We start from the raw sequence: 16,137 nt of genomic DNA on the forward strand, positions 1-16,137 counted from the left end.
ATCTATTTAGATGCCGCTTTATCTTTTATTTTAGGGTAGATTTCTTTAGTACTCAGCATTTTAGATGGAGTCTTCTTTTTCTTTTGTTTGCTCAGTGTTGGAACATCAGCAAGCAAGATTTGTGGTGTGCCAGTCACCTTTTGCAATGCATTCTCATGAAATTGCATCGGTATCAGCTGTATACTTCAAGGGGATCCAGTGGGAGATGAGACCGATGAGGTCTAAATCCCATCACACCCTCATGTTCCTGTCTTGTTGTTTGCAGCTGTATTGGCTGAATATCATCTACAGGGGCTTCGTTAATCAGATACATTGCTTGTTGTCCTCGGCTTAGAGACGCCTATGAAACGTTTGCACCTTGAAGTATCAAACCTTCAGTCCCAGGGTCCTCATTTATTACATACAAACCCTGAGTTTTACTCTCAACAAAAACCGTGTTTGGAATTTGCTGCTCCACCAGGTAGAATAGAGGCTGTTGTTGCACAAAAAGCATCTGGCCTGCTTTGGCAATTGGAAGCGTGGCTGATTTATTAACCATCTCAACTTTGGTAACAGAGCTTTGCTGTACTTATTGTGGAGGTGGGATGGTTTTGGTTAGTGTTAGTGCTGACGGAGCTCTCGGCTTTGAAACTGGTTTCAACCAATTTGACTACTTGCTCAGTTTTGTGAGGTGGTAAAGAAGGCTTTGGAGACGTTCAGTGTCAGTTTGTACATGCCTGGCCACAAAGCATCCAGTGCATTAAAGCTAAATGTTGTTTCTAATACAAGAGAGAACTGCACTTTAGTAAAACATATAAATTGCATTTGAATATTAGTTGTATGTTTTAATTGAATAAACCCACTTCGTCTTTACTGTTTATAGGCACCATTTCACATTTCCCCACACTCTCCTCTTCTGTCAGTACAAACTGGTAAGGTGTGCCATTTGGATCAGCATCCTCATCGAAAGCTGTGACATAATTTACTACTTTATTGTTGTTATGTTTTGAATTATTTTTGCAGGAAAGCTTACATCTTTCCAACTGGAATTGTGTATCTGTGATGATTATATTGGCCAGGTTTTGAAAAAAAAAAGATTTTACACACTGGTTATGCACTACCACTTTACACACTCCAAGCATTTTGTTCGGGACCACACAGTGCAGGCATATGCAAAGCATGGCTTTGGGTTATGTACAGTATATATATATATATATATATATACTGTACATAAGGTATGATCTGAAACTGAAACTAAAACATGCTTACTTCTGCCACATACTCCTCTTTTGTGTAGTCAGTATTCTCATAAAGTCTTGTTAGTGAAATAATCCACTCTCGTTTCCTGCTGGTGGCTCTTGATGCCTAAAGAATTAGATTTTTTCAGGACATTAGAAAAGTATATCCATGACATTACTTTGTTGACCACATATACAGTATTAATCACCTTTTATCAAAAAAATAGTTTTTAATAAAATTGTTTGTCTTCAAAGTAAAGACATAGAATATCTACCTCTAAATGTATATTAAATCTTATACAATTCCTGTGAAGATTTTTGAGATCTGTTCTTTATATATTTTGTTCGAAATGACGTCATATCAGTTCGTTCTTCAGTTTCATTTGAAATATATCGGGGCCTATGCATAGAAATTAACAGAATTTAAAAAGTAAAACTGGTCTTCTTGCCTGAAAACAACAGGTAATGCAGACCATTTATGCTATGAATTTAATTCTAAATTTAGTCATTACTTATTACTAACTTGAACTTGTCACTTGAGGTGACGGTAATGCTGTTGCAAGGAGTGCAGGTTTAAACTTGGAACAATGCTGCCCACAGGCATTTTTCATAGTAAAGTTCACCCAAAAATGCAAATTAGCCCATAAATTACCTTGAAGTCATCCTAGGTGTATAAGACTTCTTTCATACGAACCCAGTCAGAGTTATTTAAAAAAAAAATGGTCATTGATCTTTTAAGCTGTTTGATGCAACTCGGCGTGTGTTGTACTCCATCAGTCCATGAGAAGTTTAATAAAAAGTGCATCCATTAAAAAAAAAGTGTTTCTCACATGGCTCCGGGTGGTGAAAAAAAGGAACTCCTGTAGCGAATCGGTGTGTTTTTGTAAGAAAAATATCCAAATTCAAAATGTAATAATCACTTTAATCTAGTTTGTGCTTATTGTTGCAAAACAGAAACAGCTCTAGGGGAATGACAGTTCATATTTCACGTACAAAAACGCATCCATTCTCTACAGCAGGCCTTTGTTGAGCTTTTTCGCATAGACCGATGGAGTGCAACACCCACTTAGTTGCATCAGACAGCTTGAAATATCAAAAAATAAATAAATAAATAAATAAATAATATCTCCAACTGAATTCGTCTGAAAGAAGAAACATATACACCTATGATGACTTCAGGGTGAGTAATTTATTGCTTAATTTTCATTTTTGGCTGTGAGTGATAAGTGATAGATAGCTCTGCCTGGAAGTGGATAAGATAACAAAAGGCCACAGCAATTATTAGAATGTAGTAAATTTAGAACACAACATGATCAGATCAAACTGAACTAATCAGAACAAATCATTCATCACTGTATAATATCACATTCAAGTTTTTTTCCCTTTTTCTGTGTTTCTGGTGAAGAAAATTTATTTATTTTTTTTAGTAGGTAATGTAATCAGAAACACCAATTGTACAAAGTATGCATAGTATGTTAATAATAAACGATCACCTTTATTATCAACTGTAATCATTGCATATGTGTGAAAGAAACCCAAAACCCAAAAATTGTTTCTTGTATCTTGTCCCGTCCACTGTCTCTCTCAGTTGTGACCTGGTGACCAGAGACGTTCTTGTGTAGAAGATTGGAAATGGGGGGCAGGTTACTGATCACTTTTTGGGTGGGGCATCTGACAGAGCACTTTCTCTTGTGCACACCCAGGCGTGAGAGTTTTCTACTGTGGAAGAGCCCCCTACCACCTCTGTCTTCACCCTGCACTTTTAGTTATATTTCATTTAAACAAATGACACTTGGTTTGTCAATGTTGTTACATTATGCAGAAACAATTATACACTTTTAGTTTTAGTGTAGGTAGCATGTTTTTGGCTCCTCCAAACAGACTGGCAACACTTTAAAGAACTTTGAGAATTCACTTTTGCTATAGGTTCATGTGCTACACCTCTTACTGAAATACAGTCTGCCCCTAGCTAAAAAATAAACCAAAAGGAAAAACCTGAACAGTTTAGTAAAAACATCAAAACAGTTTCATACCACTAGATGGTGTGAATCACAAAAAAAAAAAAAAAAAAAACCCTAAAAACAATAATTAAATAAGTAAATCACTCTAGCCAAACAGATGATTAAGAAAATGTCTGCTGTATCAAGCAAACATGAAGAAAAAAACATCAAATTATTTATCTTTAAATTACCTGGGTTAAATAAAATTTCACAGACTGCTCTTTAGTCATTACAACTTTATTTTTTGCTCAACACAAAATATTGTTCATGAAATGGCTAAAAGAGTAAAACACCACATGTATTTTTTTGACACTACTGAAAAAAAAAAAACATGTTATTACCATACACAAGACAACACAGTTCAAAAATACAGAATCTTACAAACATCCTAACATTAACAGATTTTATCACAGAAGTCATAGCTTCAGAAAAATACGTTCCATGACAAAAATCCCAAGAGAAATCACATTTTAAAATACTGAAAGAAATATGAAATATAGCAGGATCTGTGGTATGAATTCCACAGGACATAACATTGATGCCTCCCTACTGTTTATACCAGTATACCATATCAATTTTAGTTAAAGATATGATTTTAAAGTGTTAAATTATGTATTGTTAATCAATATATTAATTGCCCACTAAAACTTTTTAGTTCAAATCTTATCTGTAGATTTAAGATGTAAAACAAAAGGCAACATGTTTAACATTATTGGCCTTTAAATAGGTTCAGACCACCCAGACCAAGTAGTTACTGAAAAAAAATCAACAATTTTCAAAAATGCTCATACTCACTTATTGCTGTCATTTTAATATTGAGAACTTCTAATTCATCTGATGCTTGAAATAATTTCTGTGCTTCTCTGCGAGCAATCCCATCCTGAGACTTAATGCAGTATGAATGCCACTAGACCAAAAACTAGATCACTGCTCAACATTCGCCTGCCCATTTGTTGCAAGTCCTTTGGATTTTGGCATCATAGCCATCGATGTCAGAACTCTGGACACTTTAGAACGGAACAACTGTCTGTTTGCTACCTGAGGCAGTTCAAAATGACTAATTATTCCTGGACTCATGGCAAGTGGAAGCTGACTTGGACCCTCTAGAATAGTGGAACCACTAACCAATGATCTACTTTGTCCACCTTCTCCTGATACAATGTTCTGAACACTTGGCAAGTGACAATTTGTAACTTGAGCCAGTCTCCCAAAATGTGGAGCTCCTGTGCTCATAGACACAGGAAACTGACCTGGGCTTGCAACCAATAAATTGCCATCACTAACAGGACCCTCTAGAATAGAATGACCACCTACCAGTAGTCTACCCTCTGAACCCTCTTTTGATATCATGTTTGAAGCATTCGGGTAAGGACCACCTTCTAATAGCTGGTTGTTTACCTGACCAGGTGCAATTTGAGGCATTATTACTAGGTTTTGAGTTCCTGAGCTTCCTATCATTACATTACCTCCATTGACAGGACCTTGTCCAACTGTTACTGTCCCTTGTCCATCATTCTGTGCACTGTAAAGGGAGCCATCAACTACTCTTTGGTTCATATGTACTGATCCACCCAATTCTTGAGAACTTACTGGGTAAAATTGTTGAGGGCTCATGGGGGGATCAATGAATACTTTACCTCCATTGACTGAGCCATCCATAAGAGTTACTCTACCCTGCCCATTCTCTCCTGATACTCTTACCATCTGCAGTGAACCAATTCCATCTAGTTGTTGCTGTGGCATCATTACAAGGTTTTGAGTTGGTGAAAAGTTCTGGATTACAGACTGATTCATATCAAATAATCCTTCGGTAATCATCATCGGACTTTGAGGTCCAGTTTGTGAGTACAAGACGGAATTACCAATGATGTTGTTTCCTAGAACAGCTTGTTGTCCACTACCTAAATGTGCAAGTGCATAGCCTTTACCTTGAGTCATAATTCTCTCAGCTTCTGGAGTTCCATTAATTATGTACACACCTTGCCCAAACCCATCCTCTGATAGCACAACATTTCTTGACATTGGTTGGTTGAACCCATAGTACATAGGCTCCTGTAGGACAATCCCCTGACTAGGTGCAGGTTTGAGAAGTTGTGGTTTAACAGGTATCTCCTCGGGACTTGGTTGGACAAGTGGTGATTTGACAGGTATCTCCTCAAGACTGTGTTGGACGATGTTGGTCATGTTACTGGAAGATGCAGCTTCGTTTGGTGTTGTCTCAACAGTATTAACAATATCATTTGGGTCGGTCTGTCTGAATCCACACACTTCAGCCAAGGTCCTGAACTTTAAACCCAGGTTGTTCAAGAACTCCAGATCATCATTAGACTCGATGAAGCTGCAGTTCTCAATGGAACTGGTAACAGATCCTTCACCCTCATAATCATAGAGCTTCAGTCCTTTTATCTGAGAATCATCCTCCAATACATACCTGGATTTCTGCAACAGAAGAATGAGGAACATCATCCTACATGTAATTTCATTCAGTGTTAATTGGATAGTCCACCCAAAAACTCTGATGGCACCCATTCACTAAGGAGTGGTGAGTGAATAAAATATTGCAGAATTTTCAGCAAATTATTATTATTTTTTTTTTTTTTGTGAACTATTTCTATAAAAACAAATCAATACAATTTTTTTTCAATCACATACTTGCGCTAAGTATTCTTTTAAGAATGCATCATGCAAGACTTTTCCTTCTTGCCTCCTGACAGAGTTTTCCATGCCCATATCACTGTAAAAGCCTCCAAATGAACTCTCCTGCATCTTTCCTACCATTTTAGCACTGTTATGTGCAGTCTGGTTTGACCTGGGGCCCTGAATTTCATCCAGTGGGCAATAAGAGTTAGCTTTAACCATTTGTAAACTGTCTTTGGGTAATTTAATTGCATTACCCCCCTCACTGTAGAGTTTTGGTGGGATGCTCATCAGAGAAACATCCTGCAAGAGAAACAGAATCAGTTATCGCATGACAGAAGTGCTTTACAATTTCACATAAATATGAGCTGTGGAAGATCACAAAGGGATTTTCTTTACCCTGTCTATTCCTTTTTCCTCTGTGCTATAGTACATAAGATGTTGCTTGGTATCAAATGGCATGTCAGTAAAATGTTTTCCAGCATTCCCACATTCACATTTTATAACGGCCACAAGCGCCACTAAAAAATAGAGACAGAAAAAAAAAAAAAAACACACTTTAAAAAAAAAATTTCTGTTTTACAATGTTACCACCAATAATACATTTATAATACAGTGGTAGATCACAGTAAAGTAAACTCATGCTCACAGATTATGCAGAGGAATCCTAGAAGCAGGAAACCAATTCCTGTTGCTCCAATACTGGCTGATGTAGTGTGTAATGCAGCCACTTTTGAAGCACAAAACAATCCTTCAGAGCAAGTGCAAACCTCTAAACGGAGGACTTGCTCATCAGGACAGGCGAGTCCTTGCTTGTCTCTGATTTCCATGGTGACTTCATAAAAACCAGGCCATAACTGATCTTCAGCGAGCAGCGAAACACTTACATCTGAAGAGGTGAGAAACAGTGAGAGACTATCTAGATGTCACAAAGATGTCACTTTCTACTCAAAATTGAACAAGAATGATGATTATCTACTTTATATGTGATGTGATTGCTTCAGTTTATTGTAAATAACCAAACAATGCTTCCATCAGGAATTGTTTAACATTCAGACCCTTGGAAATCAATCCTATTATTATCTGTTTGGTATTACCGTTTATTCTCTGCAGGTTCCATTTGCCCCTTGTCTTCTCTTCTATCAAACTGAACTCCAGTGGAGCTCCGTTGGGATCTGAATCTTGATCTTCTGCTGTGACATTGACTACACTGGTATCACTGCAGACAGTCCGCACATTATTAAGGAGTTTGGGGCAGTTATCATTCAGGTCCTCCACCTGCAAAGCTATAGTCCCTGTAGATGTCTGAGAGTGCAGTTCTAAAATTATAACAAACGAAAAGCATGCCACAGTTAACATCTTAAATCATGTTCTACTGTTTGACATGTCTGACTCCTTATCTACTGTTTAAACCGCATCCCAGGATGCACATTATTAAGTTTGAAGAAATTAAACAGTCTAAACTTGTTTATTTAGACTGTTTGTCTAAATTATATATGCTAATATTAGTAATGGTTATGAAAAGAGTAGGTGTGTCCAAACATCCCAATGTAATGTTCTGACTGACTGTTCATACTAACCATCTGTAATGCAGAGGATCTTGGCATAGTAAGTCCCATTTACCACAAACGGAGACTCCCGATCTGGTACCTTGTTCAGTTTTATCTCAGCCGTGTCCGTGTCAATAGAAATCCAGTTGTCAGGGTCATATGCCTTTGCATATCTAAACAGACATGGACAATTATGCTATTGCAATTTTAAATTCTACATTTGGTTTAGTAATTTGAAGGTTTGAGGTTTATAACATGAAGTTCCCGAAACCTCAAATAGGCCTATAGTATTCAATCAAATATTGTGAGAATGCTCCTAAACATGTTTAATATGCTTGGCTTGAGTTACGTACTGCATATATTCGAGCAAATAAATGCTTGCAGAACACTTACTTGACTTTTTCTGCTGTTTTGCCTGTGTCCTCTTCTATAGCAACGTAGGTGTCAATTACTCTTGGAAAAGAATTTTTGGTGTTTTCAGATACAGATATAGGCTTGGTCCTTGGCTTGAACTTTGGGCCTTCTGGTTTGTTTTTGACACCGATTTTCACTGAGTATGTCTTTTGCTTGAGAACACTTCCTCCAAAACCTGCTCCAGAAGCTCCACCTCCACCACCTGCTCCAGCTCCACCTCCACCACCTGCTCCGCCTCCACCTCCACCACCTGCTCCGCCTCCGCCTCCACCTCCACCACCTGCTCCAGCTCCAGCTCCATCTCCACCACCTGCTCCAGAAGCTAGAGGTGCTCCTGGATGAGCTTTGTTTGCAACAACTAGTTTCAGGTTCATATCAGATGCTGTCTCAAAGTCAACAGGCTAGAGGAGAGAGCAAGGTGCAATTGGTTTCTCAAAAAAACAAACCTTGTAACAAATATGTAAACACACAGCCATATTACATTTCAGCCCTTATATCCTTGCTTCCATCACACAAACTTCTTAGAACTGTTTACAAAATAAGCACTGACCTTGTTCAGGCGCAAAACACCCATATTTGTCTTCTGATCAGTTGTAATAGAGAAACGTCCATCCTCGTTCCCTGAGACTATGTCAAACTCAGCCAACCAATTGTCTGTGTTTTCTTCATCATTATCCAGAGCTTGGATCCTCAAAACTTCAACAGGGGCCTCATTCTCATCAATAATTGCTGTAAACTATGAAACCAAAACAATGTACACACAGTTTCTCTTATACAGCAGTAAGTAATTGAGAATTGAATATTCTTGAGAAAAAGAAGTACACGTTTTATTAAGCATACTTTTAAAAAGTACTTAAATATACTTTAAAATAATATACTTAAGTGTGAACTTGGAGGCACTGTTACTGCATGTTATTATAATGGAGTAATTTACATGATATTTAGCATTTAGTAGTTAAATGTTGTGATTTAAGTTTTCCCTTTCTCTTTGGAGTGTTTACAAGCTCTTGGTGCATAAAGAAGAGTCTCAAATCCAAAGAGATATTCTTTGTAAAAGTTAAGACTTGTCCATGCCCCCCTAAAACAGCTCATTTAAACATGCCCCCACATGTCAATTATAAGGAAAGTCTGGCGCTTTTGACTCACAGCCTGTAAGTTTTCATATTTCAATGCAACGTGTAAAAAGACAGTATAAGCTATAATCTGTAATTACGTCCCCACTGGATGAAACAAATGCCTCGTTTATAATGGGATTTATTGTTTTTGTCTTGTCACACCAGGACACGCCATCACAGTATGTTAAGGGGCGTAACATTTCTGTCACACGCTTGAGGTATTCGGCCAATCACAACGCACTGGATAGCTGGCCAATCAGAGCACACCTCGGTTTTCACAACGATGAGCTTTGTAAAAATCGGGGGCATAGAGGAGCAACAATAATGTATAGTATGTGGAATATATATATATATATATATATATATATATATATATATATATATATATATATATATATATATATATATATATATACCTTAAACCACATAAACACATTGCATTACATCAAATACACCAAAAAACGTTCTTTTTAGCAACATCATATGACCCCATTTAATTAAAAATGTACTTTAAAGTAAAACTTTTCATTTGAAATAAGCACAATCAAATTTTTATTGTGTGAAAGTCTGTTCTCTTTAAATACACTTTTCATTAATATTATATTAAATGCAGTCTTTTAAAATGTGTGCTACAAGTTTACAACGAATACAGGCAAACACAATAATTTTTCACAAAGGAATAAAAAAAAAAGACTAACTATTGAAGTTACATTAGCCAATGCACATAGTCACCTCATCCTTCTCCAAAGTAGGAATATTGTCATTGACATCCAGGATGTCTATAAATACAGTAGTTGTAGCAGAATTTCCTCCAGGGCTTCCATACATGTCAGCAGCTTGCACCGTAAGAATAAAAGAACTATGTTCCTGTTGAAGAGAATGGAAACTTGAACCAGACAGTTTGGTGATAACATTTGAAGCTATCGACATTCAAACACAAATACAAACATCAGTATAACTGGTAACAAATACCTCTCTATCAATAGTTGGGCCGTTTACAGAGATTTCTCCATTGTCTTTGTTAACAGCAAAGAAAAGTGCGCCATTGTTTGGCTCTTGCTTGATCAAGCTGTACGCTATCTTAGTGTGAAGAGTGTTTGGCTCATCTTTATCTTTGGCCACAACTTGTGTTACAAAGGTACCTAGAAATGACACAGCTATTACAAACACAAATCTATCCACTAGATCTTTAGGATGAAGGATTGATCGTCTCTAATTTCAGAAACTCAAGCAATTTTTGACAACAACAAAAAAACTGAAAGTGGCAGGCTCACCTTTTGGTCTCCCCTCATATATGCTGACTCGTTCTGGCTTGTTGAAAACAGGTGGGTTATCATTCTGGTCCTCCACAATAATGTTTATTTTAATATTATCTTCAGCTATGGTGTTGTTAGGATACCATGCAGTGGCAATAAGCTACGAGACCAAAGAGAGTTTTAAGTTAACAAACAAGTTTGTAAGCAATGTACTGGTATGGGACGGCAGTAGTCACAATTGTATGCCATTATACAGACTAGTATAACGTTTTTAGTTTAAGCAGCAATAATTATACAATTTAAATAAAATACCAAAGTTTAAATGTTTTGGCCAACAAATACTGTGATTGATTGATCGACTGAATGATTGATTAATTGATTGATTACTTGACTGATTAATTGATTTATTGATTTATTCGTTGATTGGTTGATTGATTGATTGAATTATTAATTAATAGATTGATTACATTCCATTTGAGACACACATGGCAAGTTGCCGCTTCTAAACTAACATGGCATTTAAGAAAATGCTTTTGCTAAATTAAGTTAAAATTTTCAATCTAGTTTTAGTTTTGTTTAGTTTTTTTAAGTGTTTGTGCTGCCGTAAATTTTAGTTTTAACTAACTCAAATATCTAAGTCACTTTTCAAGTTAACATTTTACGTAATTTTTTTAAACAGTGCTCTCTAGAGAATTTATTTATTTAATTTTTGCACTTGTGTAATTTTTTTTTTTTTCCTCAAAACCTTACAATTTACAGATATATATCTCTTGTGACAACTAGTCCCAGTAGGCCTAACACATATACTTCAATACTTCATCTTAAATCTGTGTGTTTATCATCCTCACGGTGTAGTGTTGTCTCTCCTCGCGATCCAGAGGCTGTGTGATGCGAACCCATCCTTTTTTCTCATCTAGTATGAAGTGACCAACAGGTGGCTGGTTGACTCCTGGGCCTCTTACTGTGTAGCGCAGTGTCGAGATCTCATCAAGGTCAGATCGTATCTGAGAAATGTAACATTGCATGGTCAGACTGCTGTCATCAAAGACAAGAGCACAAGGCAACTTTCCTTTCCTTTCTTTTTTCTTTTTCTTTTTCTTTTTTAGAAAATTTAATTTAAAATCACAATTAATATAAAAAATCATACAATAGTCTGACGTGTTGAAATTATATTAAATTCATATTACTAGGAATTAACTGATGTTTAAGACCAACATTATGATGTTTATCTGTGTCTTACAAACAGTCCTGTTACCACATGATTTCCCTCATTACAAAAATGTCAAATTACTTCAGATTGTTACACACCGTATGGTATTAAAAAGAGATATTACTATAGTCTTAAATTTTGGGATAGTAAAGTAAATCTGACCCTAAACCCAATCCCTCATGAGTGATAACCTTCGTTTGTACCCTGTTTGAGGAAAGAGCTGGCTGTGTAACTTTTAACGTTTTTAAACGTTATTATTGAAGCAAGCCAGCATTTTAATGTGCCGTACATGAATCGCTGTATCTACAATATGTTTTATTCTACTACCTTGCTGAAATAGGGTGAATCACTGTAGTCTACATTTTCTGTAAACCTTTTGGCAGGGACGACCCATTCCCTTTTATGACGCTGCTTCAGTGAACCGGTCCAGCAGTCTCCAGTGCTCAGGATCTGGTTAAAAAATAATAACTATAAATAACATATAATTTCATTCCATTTGTTATGATTTATGGTCTGGTGCTCTAATTATGTTTTTAACAGTGATAGGTGGTTGTGCATTCCAATGAGAGACAAAAGACACACATATTTAGTAGAGTGAATCATATGTCACGTCACAAAGCCAACGACCTGTTTTAATGTTTGAGCAGCATTGTGAAACCATCACACCACAACATCATAATTCAGACTGAAGAACTCCGCCTCGGGGAAGGCTCCACCTCAGCTGTTTACTAACTTCAGAAGCTTGCTCATTTAATTACATTTTCCTTATTCTCTTGATTATGTGACTCCGTAGGACACATAAAGTAAGATGTTTCACTGGAAACATCTAAAATGGTTTCAGTAGCATCTGTTTGGCATAGTATGATTCACAAGTTTATTAAAAATCATTCATTCTGGCCATAGACTCAAATAAATAAATAAATAAATAAATAAAAATAAAGTGTACTCCAATAAAAATTACTTTTTTTTGTTTAAGAGGAAAACATTTAGTCACGATACTTGTGTAAAATAAGTTTGCCCTTCAAAATAAATGAAACTGTAAAAAGCCTTGTAAAAATGTAATTGAGTATGTAAATGTAATTTTGCCTCAGATGTAATTGAGTATACAGCTTGACGACAATCAAATGTACTGTTGCGCCCAAATGTTTTTTAAAATTTAAAAATAAATAGGCTACACCTATTGTCTGTCCCAACTCAAGTACTTTTTGCGATCCCGTCGTCGATCCTCTGTCCACCACTTCGCTTCTGTCTGTCTATACTGTCCCATATTGTAATAAAGGCAAAATTGCCCAAAAATTTAATATTATACATTGTCATTATATTTAAATTTTATTTTCATGATGCAAATTCTCAATTTTAATAACTTGCACTTTCTCATTATCTGCTACACAATATTTCTGTTTAGAAGGTTGTTGTTCAGACGCATTTATTTTACTACGCTAGTAAATATTTTCACTATGGAGGACTAAAATTGTAGTTGAGTACAGATATTGGGGGTCATCCTCTGTATGATATGGTATGGATTTGTTCATGTTAGCCTGCTCTGTTACAATCCTGGTTGGTTCAGTTCGCTTCAGCTTAACTTTCAGGCAGGAGTAAATGCAAAGACAGTACTGTATGCTAATAACGCAATTAACAAATCAGCATTCATTGCTATAATGAGATTCTGAGTACAAGATTATTTTCTTAATCAGTAGTTTTGTCTTGGTTTCCAGTAAAACTACAAGTAACTTGTTTTCTTTCAGGTAGTACAGGTTTGTTTTTCTTTCCTTGGAATTGATCAATCAGGCATCAATAATCAATGCTTGAATGAAATGCTTCATTCCAAAACTGAGGTGCATAAACACTTATCAGTGAGGCCTACGAATGATCATTTACAAAAAAGAAAGAAACCGAACGAGAACAAATGAATAAAAAGACTGAATTCAATGTTCAGTAAAAATATAATAAGTAATTTGGTAGTTTTAGTCAAATGTGAATACATGTCGTATTTTCTGGAAAAAGAAAATTTTCCCGGCTCAAAATGATCAGAACACAACATGAGGGTAACATTTACTAATACATTTTTAAGATCTAAATTTTTATCTGTTAACACTGGTTTTCTTGACACTAGATATTGCAGCTTTCAGTCGTGCTTAAATTGTTTCGTCTTTTTGTTACTTCGTTGGAATAGGTTTAATCATAAAAAATCATCATCACCATCATCATCATTATCATCTTCATAAAAGAGTGATGTTACAATCATTTTGGTGCTTGCGCAGGATTGAATGTCAATACATGATGTTACGTTAATATAACAACCTCTCTGAAGTATGAAATATCTGTTTATTACTGTAAAATATACTGATAATAATATATGTGGTATTGAAAACCATACAATAACTTAAACTTATCAAAAATGTTTTTGTTCACAAACAGAATGTTGCTGTTTTTTACCTTATAAAGTATGAATAAACTATTAATTGCTTTTTAAAATATAATATACGTTTTATATATTAAATGCTTTTTACTGAGATAAAAATAATATTTTGCAATACAGTTGCATGTATTGTCTTTTAAAACATAATTGGTTTACTTATATTTCACATGCATGCATTAATGAACATTTGGTGATAACAAATAATATTGTTTTAGTTGAAAACAATTAAGATATGATTAAGTTTATCGATTAAGTTTAATTAAGATGAATTATGTTTAACTAAGCAATGTTTCTTCAGGTCCAAAAAGACCCGGGATGTGAAAATCATATGGAGATTTTGAATGTATTATGAATGATCAATACATTTATCACAGCAATCTTTAAGTTATTTGATAAAACATATAATTTTGTTCCAACTAAAATTGTTAGTTTATGTTAGCTCAGGTCCATTAAATAGACTAATATTACCATTATATAATTAAAACTAAGATTAACAAATGCTTCCTAATTCTATGTTAACTACTGTAGTAAACTAATGATAGCAATGGGAACCTTATGAAGTGTTACTATACAATATTTGATAATGTTACAACAGCATTTCTCATTACTTAATTACTGACACTTTTACAATGCAGTTTTTCTTTTCAGGTAATCTCATTTTGATAATATTTTGAAGTTTATATATATATATATATATATATATATATATATATATATATATATATATATATGGTTTTTTTTGTTTTGTTTTTTTGAACAGCAGACAAAAATACTGATCACGACAATGATTTTCATCGAGGTATACAGTATTTTCACATTGCATTTATCACCCTTCCACAACACTCAAATGATCCAATTTCTCCAAAAGAGCATTTATATGATACATCCACATTTATATGATACATCCACATTGTTTTCAACTCACCTGCACTGTGAGAAACAGCAACAAGGCTGGAACCAGCGAAGAGCGAGGGAACATCTTCTAGAAGAAATGAAACAAATCTTTCAGTGGGAGTGTTGGTAGTGACAGAGCCTATCAACCTGACACTGTTTATGGCACCACACATATATAAGACTAAAGCATCTTTTGGTCCGCCCCCAAGAAAAAAGAAAAAAGAAAACATCATCACGTGCCGTTTTCACCCTGCATTTATGTGTGTGGGTTGAGCAATATCAAATTACTTGAGCTCTGTGTCAGCCTATAGGGAAATAAACCTTTGAAAAACAACATTTTATAAAAAACTGTTCTTTTAAATGATATGTTTTATTAATAATAATTTTACATTTACAATTATTTTACATTCATAATTAGCAAATTAATTACTGAATAATTCAACTTTATTAAAAAAAGCTACTCATTATTATAATAATTATTGTTTAGAAGTTTGGGTCTTCTTAAAAGTTATTTACCCTATGAGTTGTAAATGAGTTACCATTAAAGTTCTAAGGAATAAACCATTAACATACAACAACATATTATTTCCTGGTAACAGCTGCAGGGCAGCTATGCAAAGAAACCATCTGATGAACCTGATCAAATTTAATTGGTTTTTCATTAACCTATTGTGAAGAGTGCATCACATATATGTCAATGATTTCTGAAGAAGACACCCTACATACTTTCTTTTTAAAAGTCTTTTAGAAGAGTCATGACACATTTTCTTTAGTAGATGTCTGTCCTTGATATGAATAGCTTGCATAACTTACATAGGTTTCAACCTGCAAAGCAGTTTTCTATTAAGTTATGGAAATGCATTTGATTTGTATTTATTAAGTCATCAAAGCCATTTGTTTTCAACCACTTTTACTGAAGTTGCTAAAATTATGAAGGCCACCCCCTAAAGTGTCATTTTAACATCTAACTCTAGCATTCTATTCTTAAAAAATAATACAAATAATTGTCCCTTTTAAAGTCATTTACTAACTGCTTGTTTACAGCACTAAAATAATCATGGCTCTCTAGTTGATTTTGATTGCTTCCGTTATCCTTATTTGTGAGACGCTTTGGATAAAAGTGTCTGCTAAATGTAATGTAATATAATGTAATAAACATATCCACTGCTCATTACTCGAGTAATATATGCATGCAAGTCTATATAATAAGTCTACATTTTCTCCCAGAATTGTTCATTTATGTTTACATATTTTTTATATTTCCATCATGAAATAAAATTGTAAAAAGATTAGAGTGACTTTTTATCGCACTATTGAGCCATTTTGTCATTTGTCAAGTTTGTCATTCACGGTGACAGTTTATTTTGATAGTCCACTTTAGACATTCTACTAGCAGTAACTTTGCAACTACATGTCAACTAGCAG

The 16,137-nt window shown here is 34.9% G+C and overlaps 1 pseudogene; it reads right to left on the reverse strand.

Moving 5' to 3' along the window:
• On the reverse strand, window positions 1–14,797 carry LOC127938198 (desmoglein-2-like; annotated as a pseudogene).
• Between the last annotated feature and the right edge of the window lie 1,340 nt (window positions 14,798–16,137).

The sequence above is a fragment of the Carassius gibelio genome, chromosome A20, assembly GCF_023724105.1.
Source record: "Carassius gibelio isolate Cgi1373 ecotype wild population from Czech Republic chromosome A20, carGib1.2-hapl.c, whole genome shotgun sequence".
NCBI classification, from domain to species: Eukaryota; Metazoa; Chordata; class Actinopteri; order Cypriniformes; family Cyprinidae; genus Carassius; species Carassius gibelio.